We start from the raw sequence: 25,686 nt of genomic DNA on the forward strand, positions 1-25,686 counted from the left end.
TTAAGTACCTGCAAGTTAGAAGCAATAAGTAAAAGTACAAGGTTAATTTCCTCCTGAGGAGAAGAGGGGCCCAGATCATTCCTAGGACATTCATTTTTCTCCTTTCCTGTTCTGTTAATATTATCAAGTCTCCAGAGATTGGGATAATGTGGACCAGCTTGCTAATGATGAGTTTTGGAAGTTGAGCCCTAAGGTCATACCATTGTAAATAACTGGGCAGTGCCTCTAGCTAATTAATTTGCCTGTTCTAATACTGTGAGTCCACACCTGTGTCTCCTCTTCATAGGAATCTGCATCAGAAGGTCCAGCCTGAGTCTGTCTTCCTGTTCAACCTGAGGAGAGACCCTGAGACTTTATCACACACCAGGCAGGAGAGGGTGAGTGAGTCTGTGCTCCTTGGTCATGCTCCAGCAGAGATGCAGCCCAGCCCCGTAAGTATTGAGGGAGACAGTGATCGAAGGACAAACTGTTGGGAGCATTATTCCCTCCACAAGAGGAACAAACATGATATTTTACTTGGTAGAGAAATCTGGAGGGCACCGATCTGCTCAGTTTTCAAATAGAGCACTTAAAATCTACATTCGAGGATCTGGCTGGGGTGTGAGAACTCTCATTCAGAGTTCTACTTCCACCACCACTGGTTCTGACTCTGGCTGGAATCCCTTCCACCAGAGGAGCTAATGGACTCTGTAACCTTCCCCCTGAACACTTCAGTTCATTATGAGAGAAGTGATGAGGATGAAGCTGAGGACAAGGATGAAGAATGTGACATCAACCATAACATCATGTACTGTTATGACCATAGAACATCACAGCATCATAGATATCTGGCTCTGAAGTGTTTACAGTCTGGAGGACAAGACTAACAGGTATATAAAAAGGCACTCAACATCAGTTAATATCAGAAACACAGGTCCAAACCAGATCAAAGATCACCTCATAACTGTTAGGATGGCTATTAAAAACAATCAAAAGAAAACAAATGCTGGTGAGGAAGTGGAGATAAGGGAACTGTTGTACATTGTTGGTGGGAATGAATATTGGTACCGTCGTTGGAGAAAACAGAATGGATGTTCTTTAAAACGGTATTTTTCACAGAGCTAGAACAAATAATTTCACAATTTGTATGGAAATACCGAAAAACTCAAATAGCCAAAGCAATCTTAAGAAAGAAGAATGGAACTGGAGGAATCAACCTGCCTGACTTCAGGCTCTACTACAAAGCCACAGTCATCAAGACAGTATGGTACTGGCACAAAGACAGAAATATACATCAATGGAACAAAATAGAAAGCCCAGAGATAAATCCATACACATATGGACACCTTATCTTCGACAAAGGAGGCAAGAATATACAATGGAGAAAAGACAATCTCTTTCACAAGTGGTGCTGGGAAAACTGGTTAACCACTTGTAAAAGAATGAAACTAGAATACTTTCTGACACCATACACAAAAATAAACTCAAAATGGATTAAAAATCTAAACGGAAGACCAGAAACTATAAAACTCCTAGAGGAGAACATAGGCAAAACACTCTCTGACATAAATCACAGCAGGATCCTCTATGACCCACCTCCCAGAATATTGGAAATAAAAGCAAAAATAAACAAATGGGACCTGATTAAACTTATAACCTTCTGCACAACAAAGGAAACTATAAGCAAGGTGAAAAGACAGCCTTCAGAATGGGAGAAAATAATACCAAATGAAGCAGCTGACAAACAACTAATCTCAAAAATATACAAGCAAATCCTGCAGCTCAATTCCAGAAAAATAAATGACCCAATCAAAAAATGGGCCAAAGAACTAAATAGACATTTCTCCAAAGAAGACATACGGATGGCTAACAAACGCATGAAAAGATGCTCAACATCACTCATTATCAGAGAAATGCAAATCAAAACCACAATGAGGTACCATTTCATGCCAGTCAGAATGGCTGAGATCCAAAAGTCTACGAGCAATAAATGCTGGAGAGGGTGTGGAGAAAAGGGAACCCTCTTACACTGTTGGTGGGAATGCAAACTAGTACAATTATGGAGAACAGTGTGGATATTCCTTTAAAAACTGGAAATAGAACTGCCTTATGACCCAGCAATCCCACTGCTGGGCATACACACTGAGGAAACCAGAACTGAAGGAGACACATGTACCCCAATGTTCATCGCAGCACTGTTGATAATAGCCAGAACATGGAAGCAACCTAGATGTTCATCAGCAGATGAATGGATAAGAAAGCTGTGATACAGATACACAATGGAGTATTACTCAGCCATTAAAAAGAATACATTTGAATCAGTTCTGATGAGGTGGATGAAACTGGAGCCTATTATACCAAGTGAAGTAAGCCAGAAAGAAGAACACCAATACAGTATACTAACACACATATATATGGAATTTAGAAAGATGGTAATGATAACCCTGTATGCGAGACAGCAAAAGAGACACAGATGTATAGAACAGTCTTTTGAACTCTGTGGGAGAAGGCGAGGATGGGATGATTTGGGAGAATGGTGTTGAAACATGTATAATATCTATTGGATGAATCGCCAGTCCAGCTTCGATGCATGATACTGGATGCTTTGGGCTGGTACACTGAGACGACCCAGAGGGATGGTATGGGGAGGGAGGAGGGCGGGGGGTTCAGGATGGGGAACACGTATATACCTGAGGCAGATTCATGTTGATGTATGGCAAAACCAATACAATATTGTAAAGTAATTAACCTCCAATTAAAATAAATAATTTTTTTTAAAAAATTTTTAACTGCAACAAATTGAAATAGAACTAGAAACCAGAAACCCCACTTCAGAGTATTGGCCAAAGAAATAAAATCAGACCCTCAAAAGTGAGTATTTGCATTCCCTTGTCTTTGCAATATTATTTGAAATAGTGAAAATATGGATCTGTTGACAGATAAATAGGTAAAGAAAATGAGATGTGTATATATAAACAATGGGATATTATCTAGCCACAGAAAGAAGAAAATCCTGCCATTTTTGACAACATGGATGGACCTGGAAAATACTGTGCTTATTAAACTATATATACCAGTCATAGAAAGTCAAATCCACTATGATCTCAGTTCTGTGTGGAAGCTAAGAAAATCACACTCTTGTTGTGAGGATTGGTGGTAGAAAAGGTGAGGAAATGGTGGTCAAAATGCACAAACTTTTGTTACAAAATGAGTAAGTTTGGGGATCTAATATGCAGCCTGATAACTATAGCTAATAATTCTGGTTGTGTTCTTGAAATCTGCTGAGAGAGATCTGCTTAACTGTTACTACACACACACACACACAAACACACACATGCACGCGCGCACACACACACACATTCACAGAAGCTATGTGAGGTACCACATACATTATTTAACTTGACTGTGGTAATCATTCCCAATGTGTATTGTATTAAATCATCATTTTGTACATCTTTTAATGATCTCCATGCGGCACAATTCAAATATATGAAATTTTGTCAATCACTTCAGTAAACTTAAGAAAATAAAATCAGTGAAGTATTATTTTTCTGCCAGTACAGAATAGAGCCCCCAAAGGTAAAGGGTCTCATCCATCAAACATTTAAATGAGATGGTATTGAAACAAGTAACCCTGTTTAAGATTAAAAATTTCAAGAGGATTTCTTTTTTGTTTTTTAAAGAGGATTTCTTAAATTTCATTATTGTGTTATCTTTAGCAGTGCTGTGTACATGAACACCATCTTTATAGTCAACAACACATTAGATCAGGTACACTTAAACAATATTGATCGAAATTTGAAGTCCACCAAAGTCAAAGATATGAAATATATATATATACTAAATGACTTCTAAAAAAAGCTCTGATACTTGAATAATCCCTTATTTCATAAAGGAGAGAAGACAGAAAAACAAAGGATGATAAAACTCTGAGTATCATATAAAATGAGTTCTGATTATGAACATCACCTTTAATTTAGAACCCAGATGACATATCTCTGCATTTCATAGAGATTTATAAATATTCCAAGTGGAGGAAATATCTAGAATTGTATTTGAATAAAATAAGATTTATATAAATGACTTAACTTCTTTATATTTGCATTTTTACATGCTTTCTTAGAAGGGAAAGGGACTCTCATTCTGTATTATGTCTAAAGAAGTAGGCTGTCTTTAACTGAGGCCATGGATGTATTACCTCTAATATCCTTCCTCCCTTTCACTTTTCATGAAGCTTTATAACGAATGTAAGAGAGTATAGACAGAAGTTAAAAACACAGAAACCAACAGGAAACAATTCTAAGAAAATAGAATTTGTCACACTGAGAAATATTGCTGAAGGAACTGGGATGTATAATCTGAGAAATGAATTACCTGAGTCCAAAATATGGACACAGTACTGCATGACCATTTATGTATTTATATTTTTCCAGTCCTCTTTTCTTCTTCCGAAGGTGTCCAAGCTACACAGAACTGGAAATCTAACAAGTGTCTCAGAATTCTTCCTCCTGGGACTCTCAGATGATCCAGAACTGCAGCCTTTGCTCTTTATCCTCTTCCTGTCCGTGTACCTGGTCACCATGCTGGGGAACCTGCTCATCATCCTGGCCACCACCTCTGACCCCCACCCCCGACCCCCACCCCCACACTCCCTTGTACTTCTTCCTCTCCAACCTCTCCTTGGCTGACATTGGCTTCAGCTCCACCACGGTCCCCAAGATGATTGAGAACATTCAAACTCACAGCAGAGTCATCTCCTATGCAGGCTGCCTGACACACATGTCTATTTTTATACTTTTTGGGTGTATGGATGGTATGCTGCTGTCTGTGATGTCCTATGACAGGTTTGTGGCCATCTGTCACCCACTGCACTACCTGGTTATCATGAACCCACACCTCTGTTGCTCCTTAGTTTTGGTGTCTTTTTTTTGGTAGCCTTATGGACTCCCAGGTACACAATCTGATTGTGCTGCAACTTATCTGCTTCAAATTTCTAATTTCTTCTGTGACCCTTCTCTGCTCCTCAAGCTTGCCTGTTTTGACATTTTCACCAAAAATATAGTCATATATTTTATCGGTGCCATTTTTGCTTTTCTCCCTTTCTCAGGGATCTTTTACTCTTACTATAAAATTATCTCCTCCATTTTGAGAGTCCCATCATCAGGTGGGAGGTACAAAGCCTTCTCTACCTGTGGCTCACACCTGGCAGTTGTTTGCTTATTTTATGGAACAGGTCTTGGTGCGTACCTCAGTTCAACCATCTCACAATCTCCCAGGAAGGATTCACTGGCCTCAGTTATGTACACTGTGGTCACCCCCATGCTGAACCCCTTCATCTACAGCCTGAGGAACAAAGACTTCAAAAGGGCCTTGTGCAGGTTCCTCAACAAAACAATCTAACTTCCATTTGGAGTGTAGATTGGAAAACATAGTAAAATTAACATCTAGATCTGAAAATTCTACCTCCCTCATGACATCAGTTGTAGCTCTTAGGGCCTTCTTGCCTTTCCTTGTTTTACACCTGAATATTGCTTCTTTGGATATGTTTTTGATGGGGCTAGGAGGGTCTTCTGGGATTCTGCAGATGTCAGAACTACTGTGACTGAATCTTATTATACCCAAGAAGGAGTCTAGTTTATTATTATTATTTATTATTGTGGTGACCCACATACTAGAAAGATGAACAACTCCATTTTTTACAGATTTAAATAGTATATTTTTTTCTAAAGCTGTTGTCTATTTTCCAGCTGATTACTATGTTTTAAGTCTGTGTATGCAGTCTACGTGTGAGGATACATGTTATGGCTTCTCAGCCTTGGCTTTTAACAAAATAATCTGGGTGGGGCGGGGGGCTTACAAATACTGACTATTTTGCAACATTGTAATTCAACTATCCTACAATAAAATAAATTTTAAAAAATACTGTCAACTGAGACTCACTGCCAAAGAGTCTATTTATTCTATTCTTATTTATTTTTAAATGTATTACTTATTTTAAAGGAGGAAAAATACTTCACAATGTTAGGTTGTCTTGAACTGGGGATTTTTTAAAATTCCTTATATCTGTTAATTTTTGGGCATAACATGCAGCTTGTGGGGTCTTAATTCCAAGACCGGGGATTGAATTCATGCCTCCTGCATTCAAAGGCAGAATCTAAGCCTCTGGGCCACCAGGGAAGTCCCAGCATGAGGATTTTTAAACACACTGAGGCTGGTTCTACTGTGTAGCCAAGGTTGAGAACTTCTGATCTAAGTCAGATCTTTCAGTCAAATGTGACCTTTATGTCATGTGTCCTAACTGCTCTTGGACAAATGTCCCAGATCCTAAAGAGATCTGAGCTCATGGGGGAAGATATAAAGAGCCTGCTATAGTAACAGGCAACATGCCTGTGTGCGTATTCAGTCAGTAAGTTGCACCTGACTCTCTAGTGATCCCATGGACTGTAGCCTGCCAGGCTATTCAGTCCATGATATTTTTCAGGCAAGAATACTGGAGTTGCCCTTTCCTTCTCCGGGGGATCTTCCCGACCCAAGGATGGAACCCACATCTCTTGAATTGGAAGGCATATTCTTTACCACTGCACAACTTGAGAAGCCAAACAGGCAACATGGTTTCCCCATTATTGTCAATAATGATTCTTCACATATAGCCTCTCTACACCATAGAGTTTGGTCTCTATGGCTTATGTGCTGTTTCTGAAGCTATTATCTCTGCTCCAAACTCATGCTTGTATACATTGCTTTGGAGTGTGACTCTGGCTTTGGAGTGTGACTCTGGAAATAACCGCTCTATTTTCTATCTTGTGTTCATTTTACATACATTCCATAGTGGTCAGTAAAATTCTCTTTGCCCTAAATTCTCAACTGTTCCTTTCATATTCCTCAAGCCCTTGGTGGAGTACAATCTTTCTTCACCCACAAATGCTATGCTATTGCTTTGTTCTTTTTTTTGCCTGCTAGTCTTTCAGTATCTTTTAAACCAACTCCGTTTCAGTTCCATTTAGTTCAGTTACTCAGTCGTGTCTGACTCTTTGCAACCCCACGGACTGCAGCACGCCAGGATTCCCTGTCCATCACCAACATCCAGAGCTTGCTCAAACTCATGTCCATTGAGTCAGTGATGCCATCCAACCATCTCATCCTCTGCCATCCCCTTCTCCTCCCGCCTTCAATGTTTCCCAGCATCAGGGTCTTTTTCAATGAGTCAGTTCTTCACATCAGGTGGCCAAAGTATTGGAGTTTCAGCTTCAGCATCAGTCCTTCCAATGAATAGTTAAGACTGATTTCCTTTAGGATTGACTGGTTTGATATCCTTGCTGTCCAAGGGACTCTCAAGAATCTTCTCCAACGCCACATTTCAAAGGTATCAATTCTTTGGTGCTCAGCTTTCTTTATGGTCCAACTCTCACATCCATACATGGCTACTGGAAAAACCATAGCTTTTGGACTATATGGACCTTTGTCAGCAAAGTATGTCTCTGCTTTTTAATATGCTGTCTAGGTTTGTCACAGCTCTTCTTCCAAAGAGCAAGCATCTTTTATCATGGCTGCAGTCACCATCTGCAGTGATTTTGGAGCCCAAGAAAATAGTTTATCACTGTTTCCATTGTTTCCCCATCTGCTTGCCATGAAGTGATGGGACTGGATGCCATAACCTTCATTTTTTGAATGTTGAGTTTTAAGCCAACCTCTTCACTCTCCTCTGTCATTTTCATCAAGAGGCTCTTTATCCTCTTCACTTTCTGCTCTAAGAGCAATGTCATCTGTATATCTGTGGTTATTGATACTCCTCCCAGCAATCTTGATTCCAGCTTGTGCTTCATCCAGCCCAGCATTTCACATAGTATACTTTGCATAGAAGTTAAAGAATCAGGGTGACAATATACAGCCTTAACATACTCCTTTACCAATTTGGAACCAGTCTGTTGTTCCATGTCCAGTTCTAACTCTTGCTTCTTGATCTGCATACAGATTTCTCAGGAGGCTGGTCAGGTGTTCTGGTATTCCCATCTCTCTAAGAATTTTCCACAGTTTGTTGTCATCCACACAGTCAAAGGCTTTGGTGTAGTCAATAAAGCAGTAGTAGATGTTTTTCTGGAACTCTCTTGCTTTTTCTATGATCCAACAGATGTTGGCAATTTGATCTCTGGTTCCTCTCTGCCTTTTCTAAATCCAGCTTGAACATCAGGAAGTTCATGATTCATGTACTTTTGAAGCCTGGCTAGGAGAATTTTGAGCATTATTTTGCTAGTGTGTGAGATGAGTGCAATTGTGCAGTAGTTTGAACATTCTTTGGCATTGCCTTTCTTTGGGATTGGAATGAAAACTGACCTTTTCCAGTCCTGTGGCCACTGCTCAGGTTTCCAAATTTGCTGCATATTGAGTGCAGCACTTTCATGGCATCATCTTTTAGGATTTGAAATAGCTCAACTGATATTCCATCACCTCTACTAGCTTTGTTCATAGTGAACTCCCAGTTTAAATTGCCTTAATTAAAATGACTAACTGGTTTTTCCTTTCTTGGCTGAATCTCAGCTAAGTAGCAAGAGACATAAAGGTATGCTGTGAGGTACCTCCAATTGGAAGATTGCAAAATGTGCCCAGGGAATAAAGCATATGTCAAGCGTATGTCTTAGTTTGGGGTATGCACCTGAAAAATAGGCAGTGATGTCCTAGTCCAGTTGCTGTGTGTCTCTAATGATGCCTGAGGTACATTGTCACCCAAGTTTTCACACTTAATTTATCTTTTTTCACATAATTTTAGGATTGCAAAGAACTGTATTGTCAACAAAGAGATTTTCCCCTTTACTAGAAATAGCCTGATTAGGACTTCATTACTATGCTTTCCTGTCTTCTGTCACAGGAACCCTACGTCCTAGGGTTCCTATTGTGTTCTACAAGATTAGTATCCATCGCGTCTCAGATGTGTCACACCTGGGTTTTGTGGAAGTAATCTTGGCCATCCAAAAGCTGTGAAAAACTAGTTTAATTTACTTTGCATTTTGCCACTTAGGAAAATCACTGACTAACTTTCTTGTTGAGAAACTTTTATATTAAAGAAAAGAAAACACTTGACACAGACTAAATTTTAATTAGTTTGGAGGAAGAGATATCACCCAGTAAAATTCATGAAAATTACTTGAATACTACATCTGCATATCCATTTAGGCAAGCCTAAGTGATAGTGAAAGAATATTGGAAAAAGGCAAAGGATTGCTGCTTTTGTGTGTGTGGGGGTGGGTGGGTGGTTTGGTTTCCAGTTCATGTTCTGTTAAATTTACACCTCCTATTTTCTTATAGCATGCATGCATGTTAAGTCTCCTCAGTTGTGTCTGGATCTTTGCAACCCGATGGACTGTAGCCCACCAGGTTCCTCTGTCCATGGGATTTTCCAGGCAAGAATACTGAAGTGGGTTGTCATGCCTTTCTCCAGGGGATCTTCCTCACCCAGAAATCGAACCCACATCTCTTATGTCTCCTATTTTGGCAGGCAGGTTATTTACCACTAGAGCCTCAGAAGCCCCATTTTCTTATTAAATCATATTAAATTCTCACAGCAAAAGGAAATTTTAAACCCAAAGTTATAATAGAAAGCACACACCTGGATACTAATCCTAGATGTTCTGCAACATTCATGAAATATTTTTTCACAATATACACAATTGGTCAAAGGCGAGAAAATACATTCTGTTTCTATGAGACCAATAATTTATATTCCATATATAACAAATAATACATTATATGTCTTTCACAGTATGACTTATTTGTTACCATGATGCCCTCAAATTTCACCCATATTGTACCAAATGACAGGACCTGCTTCTTTCTCATAACTGAATAATATTGTATGCACTGAATGTATATCACATTTTCTTTATCCCTTATGCATCCATGGACACTAGGTTGGTTTCATCTTTTGCTCTCATGACTGATGCTGGAATGAACATGGCCATGCAGTCATTTCTTTGAGAGAGTTATGTCATGTCCTATGGACACACCCAGAAGTGGGATCATTGTAGCATATGGCAGTTCTATTTAACATTTTTGAGGAACCTCCACACTACTGTCCATAGTGCTTATACAGTCCCATCAGCAGTGCATGAGGATTCCATTTTCTACACATTTTTGCCAGCATGTTACTTTTTGTCTTTGTAATAATAAGCAGTCTAACAGGTGTGAGGTGGAGATTTGTCTTCCTAGTGTTGGGAGTCAGGCTGAGGTGTCCAATATATGGTGCAAATCTCTCATCCCTACTTCTCATAGAGGTTAACCCAGCCCAGTCCCTCCTCTTCTGTGTCCCCTCCTGAGGGTATCAAGTCACTCTCCTTTCCTACCCAATTTCATGTGGATCGTTCTGTTTTCTTTTAATCTTTTTTAAAAAATTATTGAAGTATAGTTGATTTATAATGTTGTGCAAATCTCTACTGTACAGCAAAGTGACTGAGTTATACACACATACACATTTCTTTCTACATTTTTTACCATGTGGTTCACTCTTTACAGTCTTGGTAAAAGAGTCTCTCTGACAGTTTCCAGTTGTTTTCAGTGAGAATGACTCCCCATGTAGATGCATTTGTGTTGTTTTCCTGCAGGGAGCTGATCTCAGTGTCCTTTTATTCCCCCATCTTCACCTCCTCATAGCAATGTATTTAAATTTATGCATATGTGCGTGTGCTCAGTCATATCCAACTCTTTGCGACCCCATGGACGGTAGCCCACCATGCTCCGTTATCCATGGGATTCTCCAGGCAAGAATACTGGAGTGGGTTGCCATTTCCTACTCCAAAATACATGTGAGCATCTTGCAACTCACGTGTTCCCTCATATTACCAACTGTGACTGTGCGTGTGATACAAAACATCTTTTCAACTTCCTCATCTATAGGAGAATTTCAACAAAATTTCTTAACTGAGAGAGTGGTTGAGACGAGACAATCACAGGTACTTATCAGAACAGTGTTTGGACACAGTAGTGGATCAAGAAGTGTACACTATCATATTCACCTTGTTAATAAGCCAGTATTTTGTTTCAGCTAAAAGGTTTTTCAGGTAATATATTTCATTTGAAGCATCAACTCCTGGAAGTCATTAGCTTGTGAACCAGCAAAACACAAACAAACTCTTATGCTTTCCAACTATTTTTAACCACATGGAGGTTAAAGCACTCTAGTTTAAAAGATGGCCTTGGAGAGAGTAGCATGGAAGCAGATACACTACCATACGCAATATAGATCCCTAATGGAAATGTGCTCTATGACTCAGGGAACTCAAACTTGGGCTCTATAACAACCTAGAGGGTGGAAAAGGAAGGGGGGTGGGAGGGAGGTTCACAATGGAGGGGATATATGTACACCTATGGCCAATTCATGTAGATGTATGGCAGAAATCGAAACAATATTGTAAAGCAATCATCAAGCAATTAAAAAAAATAAATGTAATTAATTTTAAAAAGATGGGCTTCCCCAATGGCTCAGTGATAAGAAACCGCCTGCCAGTGCAGGAGACAACGGTTTGATTTCTGGGTTGAGAAGATCCCCTGGATAAGAGAATGGCAACCCACTCTAGTATTCTTGCCTGGGGAATCCTATGGAAAGAGGAGCCTGATAGGCTACAGCCCTTGGTGTTGCAGAGTTAGACATGACTTAGTGAATAAACAACAATAACCACAAATTATTTAAATGCCCCAACACCCAGTCTCTTCCTCTCATATCCACCTGTGCATATCTGCTATGTGCTCTCTCTTAAAAATACCCTGTCACTTATTCACATACAGTTAAATAACATTCTTCTCTCCATATCCAATTTGACTTAAAGTTTTTTCATGTCACTGGTGGCTCAGAGGGTAAAGCATCTGCCTCCAGTGTGGGAGACCTGGGTTCGATCCCTGGGTCAGGAAGATCCTCTGAAGAAGGAAATGGCAACCCACTCCAGTACTCTTGCCTGGAAAATCCCATGGACGGAGGAGCGTAGTAGGCTACAGTCCATGGGGTCGCAAAGAGTCGGACATGACTGAGCGACTTCAGTAATGACAAATCAACCTCTGCATTCATCAGGAGAGCACTCTCTGTCAGGAAGACTGCATGGCAGGACTGAGAAGGTTACATCCCACCACTCTCCACACACATCCCACTTTATCCACTAGCAAAAAATGGGTAAGCCAAATCCACATTTTATTAAAGTCTTCAAGAGCTGAGACCATAAGGGAACCAAGAGAAAACATACCCAGGTTTGAGTGGATATCATTCGAATCAGCAGAAATCAGAAACATGTGGAACATATCATGCGGAAACTTGTTACATCTGTTCATGGAGCAGCTACAGGTTGTCCTGATGCTAATGGAGGGGCTCTCCTAGTATACCATAAACCAGCAGTCTACTTGAGACTACATGGCCTGAAGCTATAGAGCAGGGTCTGCAGAAGTACCCAGTGGAGAGGAAGGTCAACCCATTTCTAGTTTGTTTCCAGGGAATTTTTGCTGAGATCATGTTGGTGCAGTGAATCTAGGAATATGCTACAAAGCAGATGGGCAAGACATGACTACTGAAGGGTTTGGAGCACAAAGTCCTTATAGAGGATGAGGCCTGTGTGGTGAGCAGGACCTTAGATGCTTTCACTGATCTCAACTCCTGGTTTTCATTCCATTGTGTATTTCCTCCCATCAACTGTGAGCTATAGTAAGGAGATGACAGTACGTTATCTGTAGAGACATTTATTAACTCTGAAAATGGAAAGTGTATCACATCATTGGTTTACATCTCTTGCCACACAGATTTCATGATTGATACGATGGATTTTCAGCTATCAAAACCACACTTTGAGTGGCAAAATTGAGGGGGGAAATGTGTAATTTTATGTTAAGATCCTGCAACTTTGAAGTAAGGAACAAGAGTACACAGTATTACCTACTGAAGAGAAGAGGGAACCAGACCTTTCCAAGGACATTCACTTTTCTCCTTTTCCTGTTCTGTTAATATTAACAAGTCCCCAGAGATGAGGACAACATGGACCTAATGATCAGCTTTGTACCTCGAGTTGTAAGGTTATACTATTTTAAATAAGTGGCCAGTGCCTAGAGCTCTTTAGTTTGCCAGTTTTGATACCGTGAATCCACACCTATGTGCCCATCCTTTATAGCAATCTGCATCAGAAGGTCCAGCCTGAGTCTGTCTTCCTGCTCAACCTGAGGAGAGACTCTGAGACTTCATCACACACCAGGCAGGAGAGAGTGAATGAGTCTGTGCTCCTTGGTCATGCTCCAGCAGAGATGCAGCCCAGCCCAGTAAGTGCTAGGGAGAGAGGGATGGTGAAGGGAATGTTGGAAGCAATCTATGCAGGTTTGGAATAAAGCACCTTGAAGTTCATATTCTTGGTTCTGGTTGAGATGTGAGAACTCTCATTCAGAGTTCTGCTTTCACCCTCAATGGCCTGGCTCTGGCTGGCATCCCTCCCACTAGAGAAGCAAATGCACCTCTGTAAACATTCCCCTTGTTCAGTTGTGGTTCAGCCACTCAGTTGTGTCCAACTCTTTGTGGACTGCAGCACTCCAGTCTTTCCTGTCCTTCACCATCTCCCAGACTTTGCTCAAACTCATGTCCATTGAGTTGATGATGCCATCCAACCATCTCATCCTCTGTCCCCCTTCCCACTAACACTTCAGTTCATTACGGGATCAGTGATGAGGATGAGGACGAGCATGATGAGGATGATATGAACCATACCATCCTGTCCTGTTATTGAAGGCTTCCTAGGTGTCGGGCTCTGAAGTATAAGTTTTATATTTCCTTCTTGAGTACATCTGCATAATTTCTCTCCAATCATATGTATACACATTACTATTATTTTAATAAGAGGAAAGAAGTGAAATATTTTATGTAACATGTACCAGTTTATGGGGCTTTCCTGGTGGCTTAGTGGTAAAAGGATCTGCCTGCCAATGCAGGAGACTCAGGATCAAGTCCCGGGTCATGAAGATCCCCTGGAGAAGGAAATAGCAACCGACCTCAGTGTTCTTCCCTGGGAAATCACATGGACAGAGGAGCCTGGCGGGCTACAGTCCTTGGTGTCTCAAAGAGTCAGACACAACTTAGGGACTAAACAATAGCAACCAGATCAGGAGTTAAAGAATGATAAAATCATGTTTGAAGTCAGTCATTTTGGACAGACTGATTCCAGATGCAAGGTATGTGGGCAATCCTCTGCCACCCCAAACCATCATGTCACTCACTTCCCTGTCAGTCCTGGAAGAGACTCCCTGCTCCCTGCTCACAAGTACAGGAACACTTGTACTTGGTTGGTGGGAATGAATAATGATACAGCCATTGCAGAAAACAGAATGGAGGTTCCTTAAAAAAATTAAAAGCTGCAACTAATTGAAATAGAACTACCATAGGATCTAGCAACCCACTTCAGGGTACGTGCCAAAGAAATGAAATCAGAACCTCTAAGGGATATTTGCATTCCCTTGTAATCATCATATTACTTGAATAGTGAAAGTGTGTTTATTGAAGATGAATAGGTAAAAGATGTTGGGTGTATATATAAACAATGGGATATTACTCAGCCATAAAAAGAAGGACATCCTGCGATTTCTGACAACATGGAATGACCTGGAGAATATTATGCCTATTTTTTAACTTATTTACTATAATTGGAGGATAATTACTTTACAATGTTACAATGGTTCTTGCCAAACATCACCAAGAATCAAAATTTCAAGAGAGTTCTTAAATTATATTATCATTTACTCATTGACAGATGATTAATAAAGGACAAAAATGGTATGGACCTAACAGAAGCAGAAAATATAATGAGGTGGCAAGAATACACAGAACTATACAAAAAAGATCTTCATGACCCAGATAATCAGATAGTCACCCAGATAATCACCCAAATAATCATGACCCAGATAATCTTCATGACTCAGATGATATAATCACTCATCTAGAGCCAGACATCCTGGAATGTAAAATCAAATGGGCCTTAGGAAGCATCACTATGAACAAAGCTAGTAGAAGTGATGGAATTCCAGTTGAGCTATTTCAAATCCTAAAAGACGATGCTGTGAAACTGCTGCACTCAATATGCCAGCAAATTTGGAAAACTCAGCAGTGGCCACAGGACTGAAAAAGGTCAGTTTTCATTCCAATCCCAAAGAAAGGTAATGCCAAAGAATGCTCAAACTACTGCACAGTTGCACTCATCTCATGCTGGCAAAATAATGCTCAAAATTCTCCAAACCAGGCTTCAACAGTACATGAACCATGAACTTCCAGATGTTCAAGCTGAATTTAGAAAAGGCAAAGAGGAACCAGAGATCAAATTGCCAACATCTGTTGGATCATAGAAAAAGCAAGAGAGTTCCAGAAAAAAATATCTACTTCTGCTTTGTTGACTACACCAAAGCCTTTGACTGTGTGGATGACAACAAACTGTGGAAAATTCTTCAAGAGATGGGAATACCAGAATGCCTGACCTTCCTCTTGAGAAACATGTATGCAGGTCAGGAAGCAACAGTTAGAACTGGACAAGGTACAACAGACTGGTTCCAAATAGGAAAAGGAGTACATCAAGGCTATATATTGTCACCCTACTTATTTAACTTCTATGCAGAGTACATCATGAGAAACGCTGGGCTGGATGAAGCACAAACTGGAATCAAGATTGCCAAGAGAAATATCAATCAGCTCAGATATGCAGATGACACCACCCTTATGGCAGAAAGGGAAGAAGAACTAAAGAGTCTCTTGATGAAAGTGAAAGAGGAGAGGGAGAAAGTGGGCTTAAAGCTCAACATTCAGAAAACTAAGATCATGGCATCCAGTCCCATCACTTCATGGCAAATAGATGGAAAAACAATGGAAACTGTGACAGATTTTATTTTCAGGGGCTCCAAAATCAACGCAGATGGTGACTGCAGCCATGAAATTAAAAGATGCTTGCCCCTGGAAAAAAAAAAAAAAAGCTAAGACCAACCTAGACAGCATATTAAAAAGCAGAGACATTACTTTGCCAACAAAGGTCCCTCTAGTCAAGGCTATGGTTTTTCCAGTAGTCATGTATGGATGTGAGAGTTAGACTATCAAGCAAGCTAATCACCAAAGAATTGATGATTTTGAACTGTGGTGTTGAAGAAGACTCTTGAGAGTCCCTTGGACTCCAAGGAGATCCAACCAGTCCATCCTAAAGGAGATCAGTCCTGAGTGTTCATTGGAAGGACTGATGCTGAAGCTGAAACTCCAATACTTTGGCCATCTGATGCAAAGAGCTGACTCTTTTGAAAAGACCCTGATGCTGGAAAAGATTGAAGGTGGGAGAAGTAGGAGACAACAGAGGATGAGATGGTTGGATGGAATCACCAACTCAATGGACATGGGTTTAGGTAAACTCCAGGAGTTGGTGATGGACAGGGAGGCCTGGCATGCTGCAGTCCATGGGGTCGCAAAGAGTCGGACACGACTGAACTGAACTGAACTGAACTGTATAGCATAGTGAACCCTTCTCAATATTCTGTGAGACTAATTTGGGAAAAAAATCTAAAAACCAGTGGATATGTATGATGTATAACTGATTCACTTTCTTGTACACCTGAAACTAAAATACCAGTAAATCAACTGTATTCCAATAATTTTTAATAATATTTTTAATATGGCAATGTAATTCCATTAGATAAAAACTCAGAAACAAAGATTCATTCAAATTAGAGACAGAAAATGTAAATCTTCATGATATAAAATGCCATTCTAAGCAAGGAGTAAAGCAATGAAAACAATAATTTATACCTAGAGGCAACTAACTGAGAAAATGGAAAGTGTATCACACCCTGGTAAAAAGTCCTAAAATGCCTAGATTTAATGATAAATAAAGAGACTTACAAATATCAAAAATCACACATTGTGTGATTAAATTGAGAAAAAAGTCTGAATTTTATGTTATCCTCCTGCAACTTGGAAGTAAGAAGTAAAGCGGAGAGGTGCACAACCACCTGAGGAGAGGAGGGACATTTCCAGGACATTCACTTTTCTCCTTTTCCTTTCTGTATTAACAAATCTCCAGAGATTGGGATAACATGGACCAACTGACTAATGATGAGCTTTGGGCATTGAGCCCTAAGGTCATACCATTAAAAATAATTGGCCAGTGCCTCCAGCTCTTTAGTTTGCCTGTTCTAATATTGTGAGTCCACACCTATGTCTCCATCCTTTGTAGGAACCTGCATCAGAAAGTCCAGTCTGAATATGTCTTCCTGCCCATCCTGAGGAGGGACCCTGAGACTTCATCACACACCAGGCAGGAGAGGGACAGTGAGTCTGTGCTCCTTGGTCATGCTCCAACAGAAATGCAGCCTAGCCCAGTAAGTGCAGAGGGAAACAGTGGTTGACAGCGGGACTATTTTAGCATTATTTCCTCCTCAAGAGCAACAAATATGATAGTTTTCATAGAAAGGTAGGAAGACACCCATCTACATGGTTTTGGAATAGCGACTTTTGAAATTTATGTATTTGGTTCTGGTTGGCATATGAGAACTCTCATTCAGAGTTCTGCATACACCTTACTGGTTCTGGTTCTGACTGGCATCCTTCCCATCAGAGCACCTAATGAGTCTCTGTAAACTTTCTTTCACACGTTTAAATAAAATGAAATGGTGATGAACAGATGATGAAAATGAGGAGGATAAAGCTCATCATAACATCATGTACTGTTATTCAAGGCTTCCTAAGCATCAGGCTCTGAGGCACGTTTTATGTTTCTTGCTTGATTCTGTCTGCATAATCTTTCCCAAATTATTAGTGCACACATTATTATTACTTAAATAAGAGGAAAGAAGCAGAGCATTTTATGTCATATCTACCACTTCATGTTAAAGTGTTAAAGCCAAGTCTGAAGCCTGTCAATCTGGGCAGACTGACTCCAGACACAGAGCATCAGGGCAGACTTCCCCTTTTCACCCAAACAGTCCTGTCACTTCCTGGCAGAGACTCCCTGCTTACTGTGCCCTTCCCCTTGGAGTTATCTGGAGGGCACAGTGTTGGGCAGGTATCACTTGCAACATATACTATAGGAAGAATGTCTGAGATCACAGATGAAGCCATAGAAATAACTGGCACCTGATACTTTAGGGTAGATCTCTGTTGATGATGTTCTTTGATTTCACTTCACCTGTCCACTTTCTCCTCTATAGTTAGAATGAGCTAAGTCAATCATGAAGGAGACACAAAATCAGTCTTAGGGCCCAGTCCTATTAAGGAAAATGAAAACATTTAAAATAATGTACTCCAGATGTATCCATAGTTATACCTCTCTACCTCTGCTGAAAACTTTCAGAAAGTCTATAAACAATGAAATTTAGGGCATGGGACTCAGAGAAGAAAAACATTTATTTTTGAATCCTGTTTGCTTCACTCATTCTTAGTGTACTGTGGGGTAATTTCTTAGAATCTTTGAGATTTAGGATTATCAACTGAGGGATTCCTCACTAATACAGAACCACTGGATTGGGACTAAGCAAACAGGCTCACCCTCAATGCAATAACTATGTGATGGATGCAAAAGAAAGGGAAAAATACATATTTGATTTTGTTACTAATAATGATAAGGCTATTTGTCATATCATCAGGTTTAAATATCTCTAGATCTGATGTTGTGGTTTCCTTACATCCCTGACAGGACATTTTAGTTTCTACAAGTACATTCTTCCTAGACTAAGAGAACTGAGTGAGGCTCATTTATTTCTGATTCCCCAAAACCTGTATCTTGTTGGTGCAGAAGAGACACCAAGGATAAAAATACCCAGTTACGTGTTGAATAAACTCTTTTTTTCATGGAAACAACATGTGAGCAATATGGTCCACACAGTGGACCAATTATGTCAGTGTTTTCATCCTTTTCAGAAAGTCCCACAGGACTAGAGAAAAGTTAAAACACTGGTTGTTTCTGTCTGTTTCATGGACTTCCTTTGAGACTTGTTATTTTCCATTTAATAGCATCTGCAACATTCAATCATTGAGAAGTCATTGAAGAAATTTTGGTAAATATGGGGGGAAAGAGTTAGAAAAGAAGAGGACATGCACATTTTAATTCACGTGCCTAGCCATATTTTAGGATTTGATGTTTTCTGTGCTCCACCTCTGAGATAGGAAAGGCTTTGATCTCTCTGTCATATACTCCATGATACATCATTACATTTTGGGCTTTGCACTTAATTAATAAACATGCATGTGTACTAAGTCACTTCAGTTGTGTCCAGCTATTTGCTACCCCATGGACTGTCTCCTGCCAGGCCCCTCTGTCAATGGAGTTTTCCAGGCAAGAATACTGGAGTGGGTTGCCAAGCCCTCATCCAAGGGATCTTTCTGACCTGCATCTCTTATGTCTCCTGCATTGGCAGGCAGGATTTTTACCACTAGCACCTCATGGAAAGCCCTATTAATAAACACATTATCCCAATAATGATTAAAAATCTTTATACAACTGACCAAATATTTATTGTTTCCAACTACCCTCTGGTGCCACATGTATTCTAGAGTAGGTGTTAGATCTTCATGTCCAAGAAGAGAAGCACAGAGAGCGTGAGATAATTGCACATATTTCACTTACAAGGATGAAAGACCCAGGACTCTTATCACTGATCTGCTTTTTTCTGCACCAGCTCTCAGTCATCTCCACTGTAGCTAATGTGTTTCTTTTCAAACCTACTTGGCTCCCATAGGTGATAGGAAGGTAGATAATTACTTCATCCTCTTTTGGTTCAGTGAGAATCTGTGAATCATGGGACTGAGGTCGCAGTTTACAGAGGTCATAATGGCACTAACATGGATGACTGTAAGGTTTTCAGTGAATAGTCATGCAAACTGCAGTCCAGCTTTGAAATTTAAGGTTGAGAAGATTTCCTATACAAGGCGAAAATGGCATTGGATGCAGTTGACAGAATATTATATTTGCACTGAAACGAGTACAGGGAATTAGCTTTCCTGGTGGCTCAGACAACAAAGAATCTACCTGTGATGCAGGAGGCCCAGGTTTGATCCCTGGGTTGGGAAGATTCCCTGCAGAAGGAAGCGGCAACCCACTCCAGTATTCTTACGTGGAGCCTGGCTCCTCTGTATCCTTACAGAGGAGCCTGGCGGGCTCCAGTCCATGGGGTCGCATGGAGTCAGACACAACTGAGCACACACATACCAAACTGGTTATGCACCCACTGAGAGAACTTAACTAATTACCACTCACATGTTATGTACTAATTTCCATTTGTCTGAAACAGAGAAATGTACAAGAATGTTCATTGGATTGTTGGAAGCAGGAACTGATATAAATAAAAATAACATATGCAATGTAAACTAAATATTTATTTAATATATCAGTTCAGTTCAGTTCAGTCGCTCAGTCGTGTCCGACTCTTTGTGACCCCATGAATTGCAGCATGCCAGGCCTCCCTGTCCCTCACCAACTCCTGGAGTTCACTCAGACTCACGTCCATTGAGTCAGTCATGCCATCCAGCCATCTCATCCTCTGTCATCCCCTTCTCCTCCTGCCCCCAATCCCTCCCAGCATCACAGTCTTTTCCAATGAGTCAACTCTTCGCATGAGGTGGCCAAAGTACTGGAGTTTCAGCTTCAGCATCATTCCTTCCAAAGAAATCCCAGGGCCAATCTCCTTCAGAATGGACTGGTTGGATCTCCTTGCAGTCCAAGGGACTCTCAAGAGTCTTCTCCAACACCACAGTTCAAAAGCATCAATTCTTCAGCGCTCAGCCTTCTTTACAGTCCAACTCTCACATCCATACATGACCACAGGAAAAACCATAGCCTTGACTAGACAGAGCTTAGTCGGCAAAGTAATGTCTCTGCTTTTGAATATGCTATCTAGGTTGGTCATAACTTTTCTTCCAAAGAGTAAGTGTCTTTTAATTTCATGGCTGCAGTCACCATCTGCAGTGATTTTGGAACCCAAAAAAATAAAGTCTGACACTGTTTCCATTGTTTCCCCATCTATTTCCCATGAAGTGATGGGACCAGATGCCATGATCTTTGTTTTCTGAATGTTGAGCTTTAAGCCAACTTTTTCACTCTCCTGTTTCACTTTCATCAAGAGGCTTTTTAGTTCCTCTTCACTTTCTGCCATAAGGGTGGTGTCATCTGCATATCTGAGGTTATTGATTATTTCTCCCGGCAATCTTGATTCCAGCTTGTGTTTCTTCCAGTCCAGCATTTCTCATGATGTACTCTGCATAGAAGTTAAATAAGCAGGGTGACAATATACAGCCTTGACATACTCCTTTTCCTATTTGGAACCAGTCTGTTGTTCCATGTCCAGTTCGAACTGTTGCTTCCTGACCTGCATACAGATTTCTCAAGAGGCAGGTCAGGTGGTCTGGTATTCCCATCTCTCTCAGAATTTTCCACAGTTTATTGTGATCCACACAGTCAAAGGCTTTGGCATAGTCAATACAGCAGAAATAGATGTTTTTCTGGAACTCTCTTGCTTTTTCAAAATATATCAAATTATATATTACTGCACTTAAATGTGTTAAATTTGTTAAAGTGAAATTAATTTATATAAATTTACCAACTGAAGAAAATGCTGTCTCTCCTTATATAATAATGTGTGTCAGAAAATTGTTTGATGTAGTTGTATGTACTTCACAAGGGACTTAACCAAATGGTGTGGTAATGAAGTGCATTCAGAGGCAGTATGGATATTATTTTTTTAGGGAAGATTTTTTAAAAGCTGGTTGTATGTGTGTTAGTCACTCCATCTTGTCCAACTCTTTGCACCCCCATGGACTGTAGTCCATGAGGCTCCTCTATCCATGGAATTCTCCAGGCAAAAATACTGGAGTGGGTTGCCATTTCCTTCTCCAGGGCATCTACCTTACCCAGGGATTGAACCCAGGTCTCCTGCTTTGCAGGTGGATTCTTTACTGTCTGAGCTACTACAGAAACCCTAGAAGCTGGTTATGGGTATGTAAATGAATACTGACATTATGAAAACATTTACAAGAAAACATATGTCAAGTTCATCACACTGGTTGCTTTGGGGACGTGTATGCAGGGAAGTGGGATTGAACTGAGGTTCCAAGAGAAGTTAAATTTTATCATTAATGTTTCAAATTTCTACAATATGTGGGATCTGAAGAAATATTATTACATGTTTATATTTTAAGAATAAGTGTGGTATTCATGACAGTATTAATCAATAATATTCATGGAGACTTTTCTAAGTGTTGGGCAATATTCATTCTGAGGCAGTGTTGATCAAGCCCTGGTTCACAGAAGGGAGACAGACACTCATCTATAGAGGTGCTGAAATACGTTCTAGGCTGAGGTCAGGGTAACTAAGCATTTTTAAATAAGCACATGTAAATAATTGGTGAAATGGAACTGAAAATCACTGCTTTAATCAATATAAATGATTTTTTAAAACTTTCTTGCAATGGTCCTATTGGTAGGTTCAATTACTATCACAATTTCATAGATAAGGAAACTGCTCAGATGTGTTTGCATTATTCTATTTAAATCTTTTTCACAACACACTCCCTTGTCATTGCAATATTTTTTGAAATAGAATATGGATATATGTCTGTTGACAGATGAACAGGTAAAGAAAATGTGGAGTGTATATAAACAATGGGATATTACTCAGGCATGAGGGGAGATAGAGAGGAATCAACATGAACCCTGTTATATTTTTTTTGTTCTGTTACATTTATGTTTTTAATTAATTTACTTATTTTAATGGAAGATAATTTAAAAATTGTGATAGTTTTTGCCATACATCGACATGAATTGGCCAAAGGTACACATGTACAACCAACAAGGACTTTTTGTATAGTACAGGGAACTCTGCTCAATGTTATGTGGTAGTGTGAACGGAAGGGGATTTTGAGGGAGAATGGGTACATTTATATGTATGGCTGAGTTCCTTTGCTGTCCGCCTGAAACTATCACAACATTGTTAACTGACTACACCCCAATATAAAATAAGATTTTTTTTTAATAAGAAGTTTTTAAAAAGAGCTGTAGTTGTGAGGCCTAGTGGTGGAGAAGGTAGAGAAATGTTGGTCAAAGGATATAACTTTTGCTAAAAAATGAATATATTCTGGGGATCTAATATGCAGTCTGATGACTATAATTAATAATTTCATATTGTGTTCTTGAAATCTGCTATAAGAGGTTTGTTTACCTTACACCACAAACACGTGAGCACAAATAGAAGTTATGTAAGGTGACATATACATTAATTACTTTGATTGTGGTAGTCACAATTTGTATTGTAGTAAATCATCATTTTGTACAAGTTTTCATAAACTTCATGTGGCAAAACCCAAATATAAGCAATTTTGTCAATCACTTCAATAAACTGGAAAAAAAAAAAAAAAGAAAAACAATAAAGGAGTATTAGTTCACCAGCAAAGAATGGACTCCAAAAAATGTAAAGTGGTCTCACACGTCAGACATTTAACTGAGCTGGTATGAAAACAAACACTGTATACGATTAAAAAAAAAAATTTCAAGAACGTTTCTAAAATTTCATTATCATTTAATCATTGACAATGCTCTGTATGCTAATGTCATAATTATAGTCATTAATTCTGTATGATCACGTGCGCTGAATTAAACCATACAGATCAAATTTTTAAGTCCACCAAAGTCAAATGAAGTATATACTAAATGATTTTTAAAATGCAACCCTGATAAGTGAGTAATCACTTATTTCATGAAGGAGGGAAGACAGGAAAACCAATAATAAAACTCTGAATACCACTTAAATATGTTTTCTGATTGTAAACATTCATTTTTAGTTTAGAATCCAGATGAACAATTTCTTCATTTCATAGAGATGTAAAAATATTCCAAATAAAGGAAATAACTAGAATTTAATTTAAATAAGATTTATACAAATATGTTTAATTTCTTTGAATTATATTTTTTCTTAAAGGGGGAGGGGAATTTCTCTTTCTGTATTACTTCTAAAGAAGTAGGCTGTATTTAACTGAGATCATAGATATTAATTCCAGTGTTCTTGTTCCCTTTCACTTTTATGTGGAGTTTTATAATCTAAGAGTTTGTAGACAGATGTGTCTAACAGAAACCAAGGAGGAAAAATTCTAAGCAAATAGAATTTGTCATAGTGAGAAATATTGCTGGAGGAACAGGAGTGTATAATCTTAGAAATAAATTGCTTGAATCCAAAATATGGACACAGTCTCAACGCCCGTTTACTTATTTCCTTTGTTTCCAGCCCTGTTTCCTTTTTCCAAAGGTGTCCGAGATACACAGAACTGGAAATCTAACAAGTGTCTCAGAATTCTTCCTCCTGGGCCTCTCAGATGATGCAGAACTGCAGCCTTTGCTCTGTGTCCTCTTCCTGTCCATGTACCTGGTCACCGTGTTGGGGAACCTGCTCATCATATTAGCCGTCACCTCTGACCCCTGCCTCCACACCCCCATGTACTTCTTCCTCTCCAACCTGTCCTCGGTTGACATAGGTTTCATCTCCACCAGAGTCCCCAAAATGATTGTGGACATCCAATCTCAAAGCAGAGTCATCTCCTATTCAGGTTGCCTGACTCAGATGTCTATTTTTATCCTTTTTGCACGTACGGATTGTATGCTTCTTACTGTGATGCCTATGACAGATTTGTGGCCATCTGTCACCCACTGCACTACATTGTCATCATGAACCCATGCCTGTTTTGCTCCTTAGTTTTGGTGTCCTTTTGTGTTAGCCTTTTGGACTCCCAGGTGCACAATGTGACTGTGTTACAACTTACCTGTTTCAAGGATGTAGAAATTTCTAGTTTCTTCTGTGACCCTTCTCAACCGCTCAACCTTGCTTGTTCTGACACTTTCACCAATAACATAGTCAGCTATACTATCCGTGCCTTGACTGGTTTTCTCTCTATCTCAGGAAACATTTTCTCTTACTATAAAATTCTTATCTCCATTCTGAGAGTCCCCTCATCAGGTGGGATGTACAAAGCCTTTGCCACCTGTGGTTCTCACCTGGCAATTGTTTGCTTATTTTATGGAACAGGTCTTGGTGTGTACCTCAGCTCAGCCATCTCACAGTCTCCCAAGAAGGATGCAGCAGCCTCGGTGGTGTACACTGTGGTCACCCCCATGCTGAACCCCTTCATCTACAGCCTGAGGAACAAAGACATCCAAAGGGCCCTGTGGAGGTTCCTGGTAGCACAAACTCAACTTAGGACCTTGCAACCGATTTGCGTGTATACTAAAAAATGTAGCAAAACTAAACCTGGAGATCTAAAAATTCCACCTCTCTCATGACACCATTTTTATAGCTCTTATGGACTTCATGTCTCTCCTCACTTTCTACCTGAATATTACTTCTCTTTACGGTTTATCCCCCTGCCAGTGCAGGAGACACAAGAAACACAGGTCCAATCCCTGAGTCTGGAAGATCCCTGGAGGAGGAAATGGCAACCCACTCCAGTATTCTTGCCTTTGAAATCCCATGGACAGAGAAGGCTGGCGGTCTACAGTCTGCAGGGTTGCAAAGAGTCAAACAAGACTGAGCACATGCAAACACACATGGTTTAACATGACAGTGGGGAATTCTAAGAGTCTTTTGTATCAAAATCACTCCTTGAATGAATCTCATTAATATCTATGGAGATTCTATATTTTATCTTTGGTAGCCCACGCATCCTCAAAAGATGAATAATTCTCCAGGCAAGAACACTGGACT

General features: G+C 39.8%; 2 pseudogenes; both read left to right on the forward strand.

Annotated features, from left to right (window-relative positions):
* Positions 1–4,382: 4,382 nt before the first annotated feature.
* On the forward strand, positions 4,383–7,400 carry LOC138440593 (olfactory receptor 7E24-like; annotated as a pseudogene).
* Positions 7,401–12,979: 5,579 nt separating this feature from the next.
* On the forward strand, positions 12,980–25,265 carry LOC138440594 (olfactory receptor 7E178-like; annotated as a pseudogene).
* Positions 25,266–25,686: the final 421 nt, after the last annotated feature.

This window comes from Ovis canadensis, chromosome 5, assembly GCF_042477335.2.
Source record: "Ovis canadensis isolate MfBH-ARS-UI-01 breed Bighorn chromosome 5, ARS-UI_OviCan_v2, whole genome shotgun sequence".
NCBI lineage: Eukaryota > Metazoa > Chordata > Mammalia > Artiodactyla > Bovidae > Ovis > Ovis canadensis.